This window comes from Etheostoma cragini, chromosome 11, assembly GCF_013103735.1.
Source record: "Etheostoma cragini isolate CJK2018 chromosome 11, CSU_Ecrag_1.0, whole genome shotgun sequence".
NCBI classification, from domain to species: Eukaryota; Metazoa; Chordata; class Actinopteri; order Perciformes; family Percidae; genus Etheostoma; species Etheostoma cragini.
This window is the reverse complement of record NC_048417.1, coordinates 25581181-25600258: the sequence shown is the minus strand read 5'-3', so window position 1 is coordinate 25600258 and position 19078 is coordinate 25581181. Positions and strand designations below refer to the sequence as shown.

General features: G+C 40.5%; 2 long non-coding RNA genes across 2 annotated transcripts in view; one reads left to right on the top strand and one right to left on the bottom strand.

Moving 5' to 3' along the window:
• The window catches only part of LOC117952720, an 891-nt gene extending 683 nt beyond the window's left edge, over nt 1–208 (bottom strand). The window contains exon 1 of the long non-coding RNA XR_004658488.1: nt 36–208. This is a non-coding gene — a long non-coding RNA (uncharacterized LOC117952720). The remainder of the gene's footprint in view (nt 1–35) is intronic.
• Nucleotides 209–4303: 4095 nt separating this feature from the next.
• The window catches only part of LOC117952717, a 17124-nt gene continuing 2349 nt past the window's right edge, over nt 4304–19078 (top strand). The window contains exons 1-4 of the long non-coding RNA XR_004658485.1: nt 4304–4669; nt 5289–5312; nt 5691–5902; nt 12979–12982. This is a non-coding gene — a long non-coding RNA (uncharacterized LOC117952717). The remainder of the gene's footprint in view (nt 4670–5288; nt 5313–5690; nt 5903–12978; nt 12983–19078) is intronic.

The following is a 19078-nucleotide window of genomic DNA, read 5'->3' as shown; positions in this document are numbered from 1 at the left end:
ACTGCATTAGTATAATCTTTTTATTCTATGCTTACCATTTTCCACTTCTGTTGTGGACTCAGCATTTTGAACCAGGTCCTGAAGTTCCCCTGTCTGTGTGAGGCCACGGCTTTGTTCAAGGACTTTCTGCTTGTAGACAGTGGGACACTTCTCCAGGAACTTTGCAGAGGTGGCACCTCCAAACATAAGATTAAAATCCTGCTCAATCTGCAGACAAGATGAAATAAGTCAAGACACAACAGTAAACTTTATGGTGTGTGGAATTTATTCTGTATCTTTGCTCTCACTCTAGTGGCTGTAGGTCATATTTACACTCCAAAATGATTGAATAGTGTTCCCTTAGAGGAAAATAATAGTTACTCTGGACAAAATACTCTCCGATTTTTCCTGTGTACACACGTACATACATACAAAAGTTATATTAGTAGGAATGAATGCACAAGCAAACATGATGGCACTTCAAAACTTTAATATCCAAACAACTAAAAAAAAAATACAAAAAAGATAGGGATGTAGTGCAAATGTAGTGGAAGATGTATAAAGATGTGTTTGTAAAGTGTGTGCAAAATAAGTCAATAAAAAAAAAAAAATTATATATATATATATATATATATATATATAATTAAAAAGGGAATCCATGGTTTCACGGCTCAGTCCTTCTCAGCTGGCCTATAAAGAAATAAACAAAAGTTAGACATGTAATACTAAGAATGAACACATTGACAAAAGAATTTTGTTGATGAATTTTATTATGAACATAACACAGAAGAACTTCAATTTACCGTCTGTGTGGGGCAAACTTCAGAACTTGCCCAATCAAATCCTCTCATTTCTGTCTCCATGGCTGAGCCACTGCCCTATTTTTGTGATGATGTTCTGCTGTTAAGAACAACAAAAAATTTAAAGTTTCTCTTAAGTTCCTTGTCATGAACTGTATTTAATTGGAAAAATTCAAAGCCATTGTACCGTCAACTGGGTCCCAAGCTAAAGTGGCAGGCTCCAGCTCTGGGCGACTGGTGTGGTGTTGACTCATCTAAAAAAAAAAATAGATATGAATATTGGTCAGTTCATTTATGGTAGGTTTCATGCACATGCCATTGCAAAAGATGAACCTATTCTGTCACGTTCAGACAATCAGTAAAGCCAGTACTGCAGCTGTGTAGCCTACACATATTACGTCCCTTGCTGTAGTGTGTTGCAAGATGGCCGCCGATTGACCTGCCTAAAAAGGACTTTGATTGTACTGGCTTTATTTATGTACTGTACACTACAACTAATTAAAAAAGGACCGAAAAAAAATTCTTATTTGTAACATAAACGTAAGCGTGTTAATATGATGACACAAAACATACAATGCGACAAAGCAGACACGTCGTGCACAGCAGCAAACAAAGGGAAAGATGTATGCAGTCCATATAAAGCAGAACTCCGGCCTCGCCTTGTGAATGGGACTGCTAGGGGCCCTTCTATGATAGCATCAAAATCAACATTTTTAAAACACTAAGAAGACTCGACACAGGATGAGACTTTACTCCAAGTCTCACCTGGGGCTCAACACATAGCAGCTCACTGCACGACTAGCATAGCAAAATGGCGGACGACGTAGACAACTTCTGCTGAAGTTAGCGTTAGTTCTTTACTTCAGCCAAACTTTTATTTTTGGTCAACCTTACAAGAACCGGAATATAACAAAGCCCTACGAGGGAAAGAATTTAATGTTAAACCACAAACCCTCCCATTACAACCACAACATCATTAAACTGCAAAGTAATTTTTCTTACCTCTCCGTGAGCGCAGCGTGCTTGTCCTGTAGCTTATTCTTCTTCACGGGAATCGGTCTGCTCAGAGCAGAGGACCCCCCCCTACTGTTGTTGGATTGTAACGGTTCAGTTTGCAAACTGAATAAAGAAGTAACTTTTCTTAGTTGTGAAAATCATTCTATTGATAGATTCTTGTTTTAGTATTCACTAATACAGTTAAAAAAACAAAGTCAAGCACAAACGTACTGTTTTAAGCTAAATTGAATACAAATTAAATAAAAATAAATGCTATGCTGTTTATCTTACTTACATTTTCTGAGTCGAATCATTTTTGAGTGAATTTAAATTAAGTGACAGCAAACCATGCTAACTCAAAACAACCAAAAACATCCAAACGGGACCGTTGTGTGAAGGTACGACGCAACCGCAGGGAAACGTTACAGTTGGTTGGTTCTCTTAACGTTTATAGAACGTTATAACCAGGAGGGAGCGTTCCCTAAACGTTAGCTTTTGGTTTGGTTCGAACTAACCTTTAGAGTACCAAAAACTAACGTTCCCTAACGTTCTCTAAACGTTCTGTGTTAGTGGGGTAGTAGTCCTTTTGGTGCCTTATTCCTGTTTTGTCTGGTAAATTCAGCTAACTTTACAGCAGCACAGAGGGGACACAGGGAACTCTAACAGAGGTGTCACGTTATGGGTGGCCGCTGTTTGACTCGGGTGTCTGGGTTTGTTTCCCGATGGTTCAGTAAACTGCCATTAGCGTCCTTAGCACCAGAGTGCTAACCAGGATGGTTGCCAGCTGGCTGGGGGCTGACTGTGGATATGTCCCTGGGCCGGGGCTGTAATGATAGTGGTTGGTTGCTAGCTGGCTGGGGGCTGACTGTGGAATGGATGTGTCCGCGGACTGGGCTGTTGTCAGTTCTTATCCCAACTGAAGCCTTGCAGCACCGGCAGACTGAGGCAGACAGACAGGGGTGTGTTAGCTAGCTAAATTACCTGATCCTTAGTCGTCTATCTATACTCATGAATTTCTGGGTTAGCCCAGAGTTGTTAACAGTGGTCAAAGAAATCATACTAAAAGTAAATGAACGTGTTGGAGGGTGTCGTCATCTTACGTTACCCACCAAGGATTACATTAGCCACAGAATTAGCTACTTGTCAACCAGCCCCTTTACAGTAGGCACCAAAGCACTTTTCCTCTTTGTTCCCCCTTACAGGTTGGGGGCGGAATTGTTACCAATTTTCTTATGTCTCATTCCAACGAGTTAATGAACCACTGAAACGATTTTGGAAATATTATTTTAAGGTACAATAGAATATTTGTGTTCAATTGATTAACATTGAAATCAACCCAAAAAACTGAAAAGAAAAAAAAGAATCACGGTTTGTATCGAATCGTGGGTCAGAAATCATGAACCGAATTGAACCATAGTTTGGTGTATCGTCACAGCCCTTATAAATGCACAGGTCAAAACCAGATATAGCTCTTGTCAAGAAAATGTACAGGTACTTAGACCAATTTACATTTGTTCTATAACAATAAAATATACTCATTCCTTAAAACCTTTTCTAAATGTCTGTGTTTGTAAAATGAATGAAGATTAAGACTACTAATGCAATATACAGTACTGTAACACATTAACCTTCTTTTTAAGATGTGTCTAATATAGGGTGACCAGACGTCCCGGGTTTTCAGGGATAGTCCCCGGTTTTGGTGACCTGTCCCCAGCTGGACCTGCCCCCGGTCCCCGGTTTTCACTGCGACTGATGGACTCGAAATTGGAATGAAAGAAAGAAAATATTGAGCAAACAGAGCCAATAGTCACACACAGTACACACGCAGGCTCAAGGCCGCCAGAGCCCGTGCTGCTCAGAGCTCAGAGATGTTTTAGAAAGCCGTATTTCATAATGCTAAAATTATTGATTATTTACATGGAGGCTGGTGGGTTTAGCGAACGCAATTTCACAGACTTTTATTTTTTAAAGGATCTTAATCTTAAACAGAAAGGTCGACCTCCTAAGAAATCCTGTTGTCAGACAATTAGAATATTAATCTGAGTCTGTCAGAAGTAAAACAAGCACTTTTATGAACGTAAATACAAGCTGGACAATTATCCTAATAACTTACATTGTAACTTGTTTCTCTGCTGCCGACTGCAGCAATCTTGTTTAATGCTGGGTCAATGTCAAAGGAAAACATTTCTTCAATAGTTCGTGTTGTATCTGATACTCAATGAGCTGTTGCAGAAACAATCCCATCCTGAGTCAATAAAGCAAAGGCTGTCAGATAAATGTAGTTGTAAACATTACAACATTCCCCTCTGAGGTGTATGAAATATGAAGTAGCTGCAGGGTTGATTCTAGGATCAGACCTTTAGGGGGGCTCAGCCCCTAATTAGATTGTGGCCGACATGAAATGTTATCATATTTACACTATGCATAAATCTCTGCACACCCATTACTCTCTGTGAAATCCCTCACAAACTATTCACTAAACACATGCATCAGTACAACAAGCGGTTCCCGAGTAATCTGGTTTGGAATTGCAACAACATGTCTACATGGTCTACAAAATTATAATGTATTCTCATGTAAACTTTTTACGTCAGCACAGACATCTTTTCAAATTTCTTAGCCAGTGTATCCCACCATAATAGTTATTATATTGCCAGATTACAGACAATCCCATTTATTTATATATATCCAATTTACAAATATGAATAGGCCTATATATTTCTACTGGTATGCTTCCTAGTGACATTAATGCAAAAAAATATGAAGAAAAAACAATTCCACCTATGTGTGCATGGTTAAAATTCTGAAGTGCAAACTAGTTCAGGTTACAGCACAAATATTTCCATCCATAGATAAGAATAATCAAGTCTAACCTCTGAATTTCTTTTCAAAGTGTGCCAGATTGATAGCCGGGCTCTGCCCTCCTTTGTATTTTTGCTCAATTTTCATTTTCCTTCAGCACACCGTTTGGGTTTGCGGTATATTCTCGGGCTTTCTCTGGCCAAATAATTGTCGGCCTAATTAGCGAGGGATCAATGATGTTGAGGTTCGGTAACCTTCGGTGAGTACCTGTGGCGGCGGACAAAGCATGCAAGCGATGACATTTAGTCCGTTGTTGCAATGTTGCCGGATATCCAGAAGTTAAAGCCCAAGAAAGAACAGTCTTTGCTGAGTCTTGTTGGTGGCCATGATGTTGTGACCCTCCTCCCCACGGTGTTTGTGAAAAGTTTGATTTTCCAGCTCGCTCTGTTAGTGTCGTAGGAGTTGGCTATGGCTAACGCTAGCTATGCTAAGCTGACGTCACGACCAAACGTTAGCGATTGGTAATGGCTAAACCAAAGTGGCTCTGAGCAGATCCAATTGTTTTAAAGTTCAACAGGGTACTTTGAAGTGATACCTTCAAGGACATCAACACTTGTCAGTGGAGATTGGCAAGTTTCTCTGTAGCCTACAAATGAAATGTACCAGAGTCTGGTAGGACCAAGCTCATGTACCAGAGTCTGGTAGGACCAGGCTACCAGATTGATGCATTTAAACGTTAAAGGTGCTCTAAGCGATGTCATGTGTGTTTAAGGCTACAACATTTGTTGTCACATACAGCAAACATCTCCTCACTATCTGCTAGCTGGCTGTCCCCAGAACACACTGTAAAAAAACATTGTCTCTGTAGACAGCCCAGGGTCTACAAATGGCAACAAAAAAATGTTGTGCCCACCTGCACCACGAAGCATACACAAACAGTGTTCCAGCGTTCCAGCAAATAACCGACAAGAGGGATTTGGGGTTGGGGGGTTAGTGAACAGAAGCATAGAAGGGAGGGGACAAGATGAGGAGGAGGGAGGGGCGAGCTAATCTCGTTTTGTTTGAAAATACTTTAAACGTTAACAAGAAGTAATGTCATCCATCATTGCTTAGAGCACCTTTAAAATAGACAACATATTCTTACAGGGAAGCATGCCCATAGACGGGGGCTCGTGCCCCAGTGCAGCTCTAGTTCTTGTGATGCCCCTGGGGCAGTATCCCCGTTTTAAGTTTTACAAAGATAAAAACATAACCTGTTTTGGAGGTATTTATGCTTCTGAGCTGAAAATGTCCCCAGATTTTGTCTGATAAAGCTTGTCACCTTAGTCTAATGTAGCTCAGCATAAATTCTGCCAGGAAGACCTATCTTTTAGTTGATGCAATCCAAAATTGGATACTTTATAAATGTATATTTTATCATGCTGTGTATAACCGTCGCATATCTGCAACTAGTCTCTCCTGATTGAAATGTAGCTCAGTGTAAATCCTTTCAGAAAGTTATCACTCTTAATCAATGCTCTACCCAACTCAAATTACCTGGGATGGAGTCTAATCGCCAAAGACTTTGTAAATTTTTTTTGAGCTGTACAATAAATCTTATTTGCATGTCTGCCAACATGTCTTTCCTGATGGAAATATCAATACTTTTAACATTTCTCTTCTCTGTTTATTACTAATTATTACTAAAACAGAAGAGACTGCTTTTACATCCGAGATCAATCAACACATTGTAATAGTAAAATAAACCTACTAACTGTCTAACTAGAGTAACTACGTGACCCAAATACATGAGCAAGGAAAACCGAGGTTATTGTTATATGAGTTAAAGATCCCTTTTAACTGATTTAGCAACAGATTATTGTGCCAATAACATCTTGTTTATGATTAGGATAATCTTATAAATATCTGCATTGCTGTATGTGGTAGAAACTAACCTGTAACGGCAGGAATAAGTACACAGAAAGAAGTGAGATTATGAACTCACGTGGCATTCACAAAGTGTACCGGAAGATGTGAAAAGCTACTACTGCCACCTACTGGTATAGATTAGCATACCGTTATATGTTCAACCTATAAATTAAGGTACCCAAAATATGAAAATCCCATCTTCAAAGCAAAAAAATAAATTCCTGAAAAACTAAATGTACCTTTGTTTTACAAAATCCTTTTTGTGAGTATCACACTACCATGTGTGTATGCTGGGGAGCGTGTGGTAGAGCAAGGGAGTGAATGACAGGGATTAGCTTCAAAGCAAGGACCAACTCTAGAGGTGTAGTGTCTCCCCTGTGCTTTCTGACCACTGTCGGGAATCTGTAGCATAAACAATTGTTGTTTATGGGAAATGAGAACAAGTAGGGGGAAAAGCAACCCGACCAAGACGCGCGCGGCCAAGCGGACCAATTCATGTAGTTACATTTTTGAGAGGTTAGAGTCTGTGTCTTCACGTTTATCCGCAGGATGTGGTGTTTTATGCTTGAACTGTGTGTGTGATTTGGTGTCCCAAATTGTCCCGAATGTGGTGTGACTTGCTGAGCTGTTGACTTTAATTAATAGGACACTCATAAAGAATGAGGCCAAACATAATCTTAACATTTATCAAAGCAGGAATGGATCATTGACCACCACAAGTCATGCATAAAGAGCTGTGTGGCAGTGATGGCCACCTGACTGTGACACACACACACACACACACACACACATATACACACACACACACACAAACACACACACACACACACACTTAATGCATACTGGGGGGTATTGGGACCCACTCTCTCTATCTCTGTCTGTCTTATTGTCTTTCTTTGTGTCTCTAGTGGTAAAAGAAGTACTCATATTCTTAATTTAAGCAAAATTACTAGTGAAACCTACTCAACAATTGACTTTTCCTGGCAGGACTCGAAGTAAAGGACCTCCATTCAAATTCCCATAAGTAAAAAGTATAGAAGTAGGCCTATTATCAGAAAACTAGTTAGCAAAGCATCAAAAAGGCTAGGTTGTATCATTCCACATATCTACTGAAATTACCTGCAGCTCACAGTGTTCTGTAATCCCCCAGTAACCTTTTCTTGACTGAATTGAAATGTAATGACAGCTAAATCTGACTGTCATTTGACCGGTCTTTAGGTCACCTAATTTGTAGGACATCGTGTCAATTGTTGCATGAGTTTTTGTAGGCTATCCCAAGAACCTGTTCATAAGAAGGCATTTAAAATAAAAGTAAGCTAAAATGCCTCATGTAAAGGAATTATTATATTGCCGTGTTGTTATGTAAAAACAAAAAGGTGAAATTGCTCATCTTACTTTGATTTTCAATTAAACTGAACAAAAAATATGCAATGGCATTGTAAACTTAAATTAGTTACTTCAACTCACTGTATTAAGTTTCTTGTATAAGTTGGTCTCAATGCAAATTATAGATAAGATATATTTTGATTGTGTACAAGTTTTGAACATGAGCAGAATTCTTGCTCAAACACATCTGGAATATTACAGTTTTTATTAATAAATTAAAATGAATTCATGTATCATTAATGTGAATAATTGTCATATGCACATATAAGAGGTTACTTCCAAACAAAAGACAAAAAAGGGATGAGTAAATTATGCTAGGCTACATGTGTGCTGACTCATATATAATAAGAAAAGTTGATCTACAGGAGAATAAATAAAGGAAGCCCCCTCACTCTGACATCTCTCCATTAGTGCATGTATAGGTACTGAGCATGTGTGTGTAATTCAGGCCTGTGTGTAATGTGTGTAATAACAACAGAGTGTAAATTGTAATTTCCCCTTTGCGGGACTAATAAACTATACATTATTATTATTATTAATATGAAAGCAATACAGAGTGCCAGAGAGGCTTACTGCCATATATTCCATAAATTGATTTAGAAAAAGATAGAAATGGGGACATAATAATTCACCAGAATGCAGGTAATGAAGTATGGACTGCTCAAAATGTTCAAGGGGTGGACCCCCAGACCCCCACATCATAGGTCACCATGCACACAAATCTGGAAACAAAACACTGCCTTTTGGGTTGCCAGACCAGTTATGATTGGACCAAATGTTGGTGCCATCTAACTTACATGCAAGCTATAAACTAAAATGAGCATAGAGATCTGGCGATGCGAGACAAGGAGGGGGGGTGGATGCAAACTCAATCTTGCCACATTTAATCGAATTTTGATCGCGGTTTTGACTTCCCACAATCAAATTTGCGTGATTTTTTGCAGTTTTTTAAATGGGCAATTTTATAGAACGCTCCGGGTTTTTTGCAAAGCCCATCTACTGCACCGTTAACCACTGTCTGATCATGTCCCAGTCAGTTGTTCACTGCACCGCGCAGCTGAGTTTCTAGAGAACAGAGTAACGTGAGGAATGTTCAACAGACAGCAGTCTGTTATACGTCAGTCTCAAGGTTTACCAGGTTACTAGTAAACGCAACATTTTGTCCCGTCTGTGTTGTTTTTTCAGACAAAGCAGTGACCAGTGCTAGTCGGTGCTAGTTAGTGACTGTTAGCTCACAGGGCTCTAGGGCGCAAGTATAATTTTCCCTCTAGGTTGCGCCTAATGTACACTTCTGACATTTGTCCACAGTTTTGATTGTTATTAACACAGCTGTATATTGTTAAGCATGAGATGCAAACCTGTATTTGTACCAGTGTTTCCGCTGTTAACTCTACTATCGGGGACGCCACGGCGAAAAACAAGTTATTGAATGCAACTAACTTCAGTTAGCAATAGTAAGAGTAATAGTGTGTAAGAAGTAGCCTGCTGGACCTGCAAGAGATGTGACCCATGGCCAGAATGTCATAGTTCATAAAAATGCAGTGCAGTGACGATACAGACATTTCATACACATACATGTGTAACTCCACTGACCCACCATTCGACCCGTGCTGGACCCATCCATAGTGAGTCAGCCGTCCCTCTGTGAATAGCTTATACGTCCATAGCACTCCTTCTCTCCCTAGCTCTTTTAATCAGTTATTGTTGAAAACAAGTAAAGGAGCTTACTCATAAATAAAAATTTAAAAAAATCCTACGCTATTTATTTCAGATAGCTAATTTTCGTTAACATGTGTTGCAGCTGTATGTCTATACAACTTCAACATAAGAATTTAGCATAATATGAATGTAAAAGCAGTTATAAATAGCCTATGTGACAATAAAATGTTTTGGTTAAAATCAACTTATAATTGTGATAATTAATCGTGATCACAATATTGATCCAGGTAATTGTGATAATAATTTTGGCCATAACTGTACAGCCCTAATCTCACTTAGGGCAACCAAAGGGCTAGAACCGGCCCTGTGCGCATGCTTCACACTAAGAACATGGTTTCCTAAGCAGTTCTGCAAAGGTTTTCAGCCACATTTTGGACATGCAACATTTACCATTAAGTACTCATAAAGGTGAGTAACATTATTTTATTTGAATATAGAATTGCAAAATAAATATTTATACCTCCAAGTATATTAATAATATAAGGATATTAATAATATACTCGGATGTTAAGGGTATATGACAGTGCAGGTAACATTAGTTACTTTTTACGTCAGTGTTTTGCTTTACAGTCTTGACCGTGGGGCGTAGGCAGTTTACAAGCTCTGTCATCCAAGCTCTGGCGTGAATGAGTTAGTTGTCAAAAACAAAACGTCTTGCACTGTGCTAGTAAGTAGGCCTAGCAAACTCGATTCCTTTTAAATTATTCAGGTAATTATGTCTCACTCACTAAACTGATCTGGGTTGTGCTAGTCACTTGAGTCAGTAATGTTTAATCACCATGGAAATTCAGTCCTAGCCCGTTGTCTCTAACCACTAAAATAGTAGGAAGTACAATGGAATCTGATTCAGATCTGATTTAGTCACGAGACAGAAAGCATTTTGTTAATGCAGATTGTTCATTACTTAGTGTAGCCTAAGCAATATAAATTTAAATATGTTATTTCATAAATGAAAGAATGGCTTTTGTTGTGGATTTGCTTTTCACCCTGACTCGAGGAGAGGCTACACTCGCTCGTCAGATCCACTCATGACATAAATCCATCATTTGCGCGATTGACAGACTTGTGGTTCATGATGCGTCATAAGTCTTATTGGTCTGCGAGGCAAGCCAAGGCGAGATTGCAATGTTTTGGACTATCTGCTCGACCTAATTGCATTTTAATATGCTACATTTATATTTATGCAGAACATTGTATTTTAACCCATTATTGGTCCTTGGATCAAATTGACCAGGGATGAGCGAGCACAGCATTATCTGTATCTTTATCTGTATCTGTTTACCACATGAATTATCTCTAGCCGTATCTGTACTCGGACTGAGCGGGGCCTAACACGGAAGTGGACAGGATTTAACCCGGAAGTGGGTCGGGTTGTCTTGAAATGGGCGGGGCTTTAACCAGTATGTTATTTTAAGCAAACAATTTATATGTGTTGATCAGAAATTGTTATGTTTATTGCTGATCAGAAAACTATGTACATGACAGCATCAGCATTGATCAATGTTGTCATGGTAAAAAACGAACTATATACAGTACAGGTTTTGCAACAAGCAATACAACACATGCGGTTGCAATTACGAAGTAAAATGTAATGAACAAGAGTTTTCATACTCAGTATAACTTTCTTTTTTTAACTTTTAATTTTTTTATGATCAGTGTGATATCTGTTTTTTTTGTTTTTTTCTTTCCACACCAGGTATGTGTAAGTGTGTGTGTGTATGTGTGTGTGTGTGTGTGTGTGTGTGTGTGTGTGTGTGTGTGTGTGTGTGTGTGTGTGTGCAAGGAAGAGAGAGACACAGAGAGAGAGAGAGAGAAAGAAAGAGAGAGTAAGAGAGAGAGGGGGCGGGGGGGCGGGGGGGGACTGTGTTCTACGGATTATATAGATGAATTAGAGCCCGGTTTAAAAAAACAACAACATGCGACAACTCTCATTCTACCAAGCACCATGTTACCATGTACTGTTTAATAAGTAAGTAGTACAAACTGAAGTAAAAAACTAACCTGAAGCTGAAGCAACCCTAAACGTTAACGGAAAAGACCTGCGGACCTGAGTGGTTGAGGGAGAGAGAGAGATGCCCCCCCAGGAAAAATTTTGAAAAATAAACTAATAAATGGCACTTTCTGGAAAGTTTTGTGCAAAAAAATGGAGAAATCATGTCTTACATGACATGTGCAAAACTGTAGGGTTAAGAACCTTTGCATTGTTGTAGTATCAACAGGAATTAGGGCATTTAGCATTTATATAATTTACATTATTAATTTCTTATGATATAACAACTGACCCAGACAATGTGCCAAACATAATGAACCACACGAAGAGACATGAGCATATGTCAGCAACAGCTGAGAAGATTTGGGTCTGTGGTGAACAGGTCCAGGGGTCCCTGCCTGGTGTAGGGACCAGGGACCCAAAGTTAAATTAATGTTGAGGGACCAACTAAGACCACTGAAATTCTAAAGAATAAGAACCACTGATTTACATAAATTCTAATCCTTTAACCTTTGTGCCAAGGCTCAGTCATGTTTGGCCCTTGTCCTCTGTGCCCCACTTACAGTATTTACTTTTTTGGGAAAATAAAGACTATTTGTTCATTTCATGAAACATGAATGAATTATTTACAAATGCATTTAGAGATGCACCGAGGTTAGAGAAGCACAATAGTGGCCAGACGTTGCAGTATTGTATATATAGTATAGTATAGCTCAGATGTGTTTCATCAGATTTCTGCTTACACATGTGCACATTTGTGCACATTCTAAATATAACTCCTCCCATATCTGTTGTCCGAGATTTGGAGAGTTGTAATATAGTCTGCTGTGCATGTTATTGCTCCGCTGATATGGTGGATCTCAAGCTGACCATCTGACAGACACAGAGGCCCATTTGGGTCTCTGGTCTCTGACTGAGTTTAGAGGTGGCTGTACGGTGCTTTTTATTGGAGGACTACACGGATGCAACGCGTCCCGGCCCACAGCAGAGCGAGTCCACTAAAATGAACCGAAGTTGCTACACTACCAGCCGCGCTGTTCACCTCTATTGTTACAGAGAGAGTGGTCACAAAGCAACGGAGGGGTCTGTGATACTCAGAGCTCATACCTGAAGCTGGGGAAATGCACCTGGGATGGCTCGTGAAAAAAAATATTTTATCAGTTTGCGAAAGTTCATCACTTCCACAGACAGGGAGCGCTCTTGAACCCCATCCCAGTCTTTGAAAGCACAACTAGTCAATCACGAGTGGCTCAACAGGTAGAAACATAGATAAACTCATCTTCAGAAATTTGACCGACCGGGTTGACACTTCAGCGTGAGAAATCGGGGGTGTGGCGTGTGTGCGTGTTAAACCAGTCAAATGCGTGTGTCTCACGGCCAGTGCGTGAGAGTTGGCAGCCCTGTGTTCATCCTGCTACGCTCTGCGGTGCCCAGCTACGTCCTGCTGTGCCTTGTAATGCCGCACAGTACCCTGCCATGCCATGAACTACTACAAAGAACTACAACAAATTACTGTTTTTTTTGGGACTTACAGACCTACTCCATCTGTAAAGTGTCTCAAAATAACGTGTTATGAATTGATACTATAAATAAAATTGAATTGAAATTGAATTGAAATATAAAGGCAGTCTTACAAAAACCGTTGCAGAATTGACAATTTGCTTTGAAGTTTTTGGAGTTGAGAAGCTCCATAAAGTGATGCAACAGCCAATCCATCTGCCATGGCCAATTTAGCTGTATACGTTTGTTGTGTGTGTAGTGTGTGTGTGTGCGGGAGGTCTGCGTAAACGGTTGTTTGTTACGTCACCTGCGCACCTGTGTTTTGGTGCTAATTGGAGATTATAAAGGGAATCACAGGTGAGGTGGTTGGGGAATCTGGATCCGGGAAGCCACAAAGCCTCAGAACCTCAGCTGTGTGAGAGTACTGTTTTTTGATCTTGTTGTTCTCGGCTATTAATCACCCGAGTTGGTCTTTTTGTAAGTGCTTTATCTAAACTTTGTGTACAATAAAGGATTAACGGTACGACGATGGCAGACCTCATCATTTGCACCTGCAAGAGTTGGAAAGGGCTTCAGATTTCACCCAGTGGCATTATCAGTGGACAGATTGCCACTACAACATCTGTTTCCATCTGTAGTTGCTGGGCATTTACAGTTTACTACAATAATGTAGAAATGATAATTCCACTAATAGGGACACCTAGGACACGCCAGTGCATAGGCCTACTTCTTTTTTTTAATTTACACTTAAACTAATAGACAAATAACACTATTTTAAATAAGGGGTGTTTGTGCTTAACCGTAAAAAATAAAAATTTAAACTCAGTACACTTTATTTTTTTAAATTATAGCAATTAGAGCCCCACCAATAAATTATTTTTAAGGCCGATACCGATACAAATATTTGGTTATTTAAAGGAGAATTCCGGGCAATTTTTATGATAATCTTGATCGCTATAAATATGCGAGTACTTTGATCGAAAAAAAATAAGCTGCAGCTACGAGTAAAATCATAACGCTTTGGTGTAAATCATAATGCAGCAGTTCCGTGTGTATTTGCAGCCCATCCATTTTGTGTTGTTGGTGAGAGGGAGGCTTTGCTGATTTGTTGATCTGTGTGGTAGATTCCTTAGCCGGTCAGACAGCCTAGTCCCCACTTTCCTCACCTCTTGCAACAGTCCCACAAGTGCCCAGTGTTCTTGCTTTGCGGCAACAAATTGTAGTTTAGCTATTTACCCCTCAAAATCAGGTAATTGAACAGTGTAGTAGTTATGACCATATCAGTACCTGGGTAACTACATGGAATTACCTTTTTTGAGGACGATATAAACTACAGTTTGTAGTTGCAAAGGCATGGAGGACACCCATCACACCCCCAGTCGCTCCTGTTGCAGGAGACCTTCCTCCAAACGTGTCGGCACTGCCGCAGAAGGGTCTGGATAGAAGGGACCACCAGGGGGGCGCTAGTGTGCAGCGTATGGAGTAAGACGTCTCTGCGAGAGCTCCTCTCCGTTCAACTTGTATTTGTTTAAATTTGCCCGTCTTTAACCAAGTTTGCTCGACAATATCAACCCGGTTCTGTTTCTATGTCCCTGCGTGACCGTTTAAGACCAAGGAATGTCGACTTTTGCTAATCCTAAAGCCAAAGACAAGAAAGACAGGCAGCTAAGGCCGAGGCTAGCTAGCGGCTAGCGGTGGCTAACGAGGAACCACCTGGTGACCAACACGCCTCTCCCATAGAGGACTTGAAAAACATGCAGGATACGATCCTGAAGACTATCAACACCCGTTTCGACTTACTGGATGAGAAGCTGGCTTCCCTCCAGTCGTCTCACAACAGCCTGGCGACCCAAATGGATCAAGTAGTCGAGACGGTATCAGAACACAATGCTCGTCTGCTGCCTATGGAGACCGCAATCAACAAGCTACAGAAGGAGAACGCTTTCCTCAGAGCCAAAACAAATGACTTAGAGGGCCGCTCAAGGCGCAACAATGTTAAGTTTGTAGGGATTCCCGAAGGAGAGGAGAAAGGAAATCCAACTGAATTTGTAAGCGCTCTAATTCCTAAACTGTTAGGCGAGACTCACTTCCCAAAGCCAGTAATTTTTTACCGTGCCCATCGCTCTCTACAGCCCAGGCCAGTAGACGGAGCCTCTGGTCCTTCGGTCAGACCCCGCACAATCATCGCCCGGGTCCACCACTTTCAGGAGAAAGAGATGATAATATGGCTCGCTCGACAACAGTCCCTCATGTATGGTGCACATAAAGTCTTCATACTTCCAGACTATACTGCTGAGGGGATGGAGCAGCGACGGGGATTCCGTGAAGCTATGGCAGCACTGCGCAAGCTGAAAATCAAGCACAGCCCAGCCAAGCTCCACTTCCAATACAACGGGCTTCAGAAGATATCCACTTCCCCCGAGGAGGTGGATATGATGTTCGTCGTCGACTTGCAGCGGGACACTGGAAATGACTAGACACGGTCTGACAGATTTGTGATTTGCCAATCAGGTTATGTTCACGGACCTTTGCACAGAGCATAAAGGACAATTTCATAATCACTGACGGTAATATTTAAACATTTTAAGTTCATATGTCAATTTTGGTTGTTTCTGAACGGTAGAGGGGCCCCGGCTTGTTTAGGTGAAAGTGTTCGGTTGGTTAGAGTTGTGCTTGCGAGCCATACGTCCGGTGGCCCTCAGTAAGTGTATGAGAGGGAGAATGATGCTTCGTTTGGGGAAGTTTCTGTGGGGAGGGAGGTGGGGTCTATTTGTGTTGTTTGATGTTGTTCGGAGCTGCCAGAATAATTGTTTTTACCTTTTCATCATTTTTGGCTGTCTTGGATTGCTATCCCTTCTCTATTTGATTAGTCTACATGTTGAGCCCCAACGGTGAAAACCAGACAGACATGAGTACCATTTCACTGGTCTCATGGAATGTGCGCGGTCTTGGGCATGTAAAGCAGACATAGTGTTTCTGCAAGAAACTCACATAAAAGCTACAGAACAGAGGCGCCTGAGAGCGAATTGGGTCTCTCAAGTTTATCAGTCACCGTTTACCTCCAAAGCCAGGGGTGTCGCCATTCTCTTTCGAAAGAGTATTCCATTCCAACTCACTTCAGCAACCACGGATCCAAATGGCAGGTATATTATGATTACTGGAGACACTGGTTCGTTCCCTGTCACTTTTTTGAACATATACGGTCCAAACACGGACGACCCAAATTTTTTCCGCAAAGTATTTGACCTAATTCCGCACCTCAGCACCACCAATCTAATTATGGGTGGCGACTTTAACTGTTACCTTGATCCATACCTTGACAGACTTTCCTCACGCGCTCCAACCACCATAGCATCTGTCCAAATATTGAATAACCTACTTAAATCCAGAAACGTAATTGATATATGGAGACTGCAACATCCGACGGACCGGGATTATTCCTACTTTTCACATGTCCATAAATCATACACAAGGATCGACTATTTTTTTGTGGATGCAAAATTAATACCCAACATCGTACAGACTAAATATCATAATATATTGATATCAGATCACAGTCCAGTATCTTTACAATTGAAGCTCACCCTGCCAAAACAAATGTACTGTTGGCGCTTTAATCCATGGTTGCTGTCTGACCAAGTATTTATGGGCTACATGTCTGCGTGCCTGGGGGAGTTTCTTGAGACCAATGACACAGGAGATGTATCGGACTCAATGCTCTGGGAAACCCTCAAAGTTGTTAATGAGAGGCCGTATAATTTGATTTGAAGCTTAAAAAAAAGGGAACAGCGCCATCGCCTGGTTGATATTGAAAATGCACTTCCAGCTCTTGAACGGGCCTATAGGGACTCTACTGTATGTCACAGGAAGACTATAACAAGATTGGCGGACGGTTCCAGTGCACGGGACGTAAACTCGCCGTTTTTCGAAAGTGCTGACTTCTTTCCTAAATTGTAAGCATTAAACCGTCATAAACACGCTCATGCCATACATCATTTGAAAGCTTAGAGTCTCCTGATTCCATCGAGCCCACACACGAAGCAATAAGGTGACTCAGAAATAATCATGTTCTAAAGTAAAGAAACACAGAAAGATTTGAGTCTAATTGAGTGTGTGTTTCCTACCTGTCTCCTCGTGTCTTTAATCACAGCGGTGAAAGATCGCCCAAAACCTTAGTTTCCTACATCGAAAACACCCTAAGGTATTAGAATATCCAAGCCTTGTAATCCATAATTATCTGGTCCCCTCACAATCTTGTAGTTTCAGCCCAAGTTTTGACGTAGAGAAATCTAGAGAGTGCATCATTTATTGGTTTCTATCGTGTGTATCTTTTTCCGTAAACACGGTACAAACAAACCAAAGACAGCGTTACATTCTCTGGCTTGTGTAATTTGCAATGAACTTTGTTCCCAGCCAATAGGATCAGTCTATCTCAAGATACCCCCAAGCTAAGCAAATGAAATCTCACACTCCCCATTGGACCTACGTGGGAAAGATTGACAGTGGAGCCCACAAATTAGAAGATAAGGTCATAAAACTGGCATCCCTGTGTAGCCAATAAGAAGACGAGTTGATTGATACCAAACATGGCCAACAAAAACTATACCTGTGATCTTTTACAGCTGTCTGAAGGCAGAAATATTGATGTCTGATGGCATTTCACCATTTCATAAAATTATGATTACTTATTTCTATAAATCTATGTATGTACTTCTTTCAGACATATCTGTGAGGGATGTGGATGTGTTTTTGTATTTCAGAAGTTTTGTATTTAGCACTTTTTTGGCTTTTTTAGAAATAACAAATAAGACAAACGCACAGACACATCTGTAGAAATACATTCATACAAAACCATTTTATAAGTCATTTTTTTCTGGATTTTTTCTGTTCTAAGTTGAGACATGAGGCTAGGGTACTATTTTAGTATATAGCCCCTATAATATGCTTACAGTAGTGCTTTTTATTAATTTTTCAGATAATTTACTTGGACGGAAATAGAAATTCTGTGTTCTAACCTCTGTAGCTCTGTGTCAGTAAGGCCTAGTGTCACAATGCCACTAGAAACAACAAGTTGGGAGTTTTAACTTCCCAATGAACTCAGGGTCATCCCAGAGGGCCAAAGCATGTGGAAACAGCAGCACTTTTTTAAGGGTAAAAATTTAGGCGAGAAAAACATATATTTTCAAGTGTTACTGTTGAAATACGAATATAACTACATTCTCAGTGAAACCATTGGCAAACTCATACTTAAAGTAAAACAGAAGCACTTTGAGTTGGGTGATAGACCGGAGAGGCTGCTGGCTAGACAGTTGAAGGGTGCTCAGGCAAGTCGTGCAATTTATAAAATAAAATCCAAAACAGGAGATTTGCTATTCGTCAACCCTAAGGAAACAAAAACTCGCTTTAAAGACTTTTCTCAGAATTATATTCTGCTAAATCTAGTGCAACTAGCTCAGATCTCACTAACTTTTTTGACTCCCTTTGCCTGCCAACATTAGACGAGTCATCTAGGTTGGAACTTAACGCAGACTTTGCGGAGGATGAGTTAGTTTAGGCAATTAAATCGTTTCCCTCTGGCAAAGCAGCTGGCCCAGACGGGTTTGGTTGCGAGTTTTATAAGGCATTTCATAAAACACTTGCCCCACTCTTACTTAGGATGATCAAAGACTCCACTGAAAACAAAGCATTTCCGGGGTCGCTGTATGAAGCAAATATTTGCCTTTTGTTAAAAAAAGGCAAGGACGGTACTGAGCCTGGAAACTACAGACCCATTGCGCTCCTCAATTTTGACCAGAAATCTGTCACAAAGGTGCTAGCTAACAGGCTAGGAAGGCACATCTCCTCAATTAAACGCCCTGACCAAACAGGGTTTATCCCAGGTAGTTTCTCATTTTGCAATGTACGACGGCTCCTAAATAAAATATATGCCAGCAACTCAGGAGACCCCAGAGCAGCTGTCTTGGCCCTTGATGCGGCCAAGGCATTTGACCAAATAGAG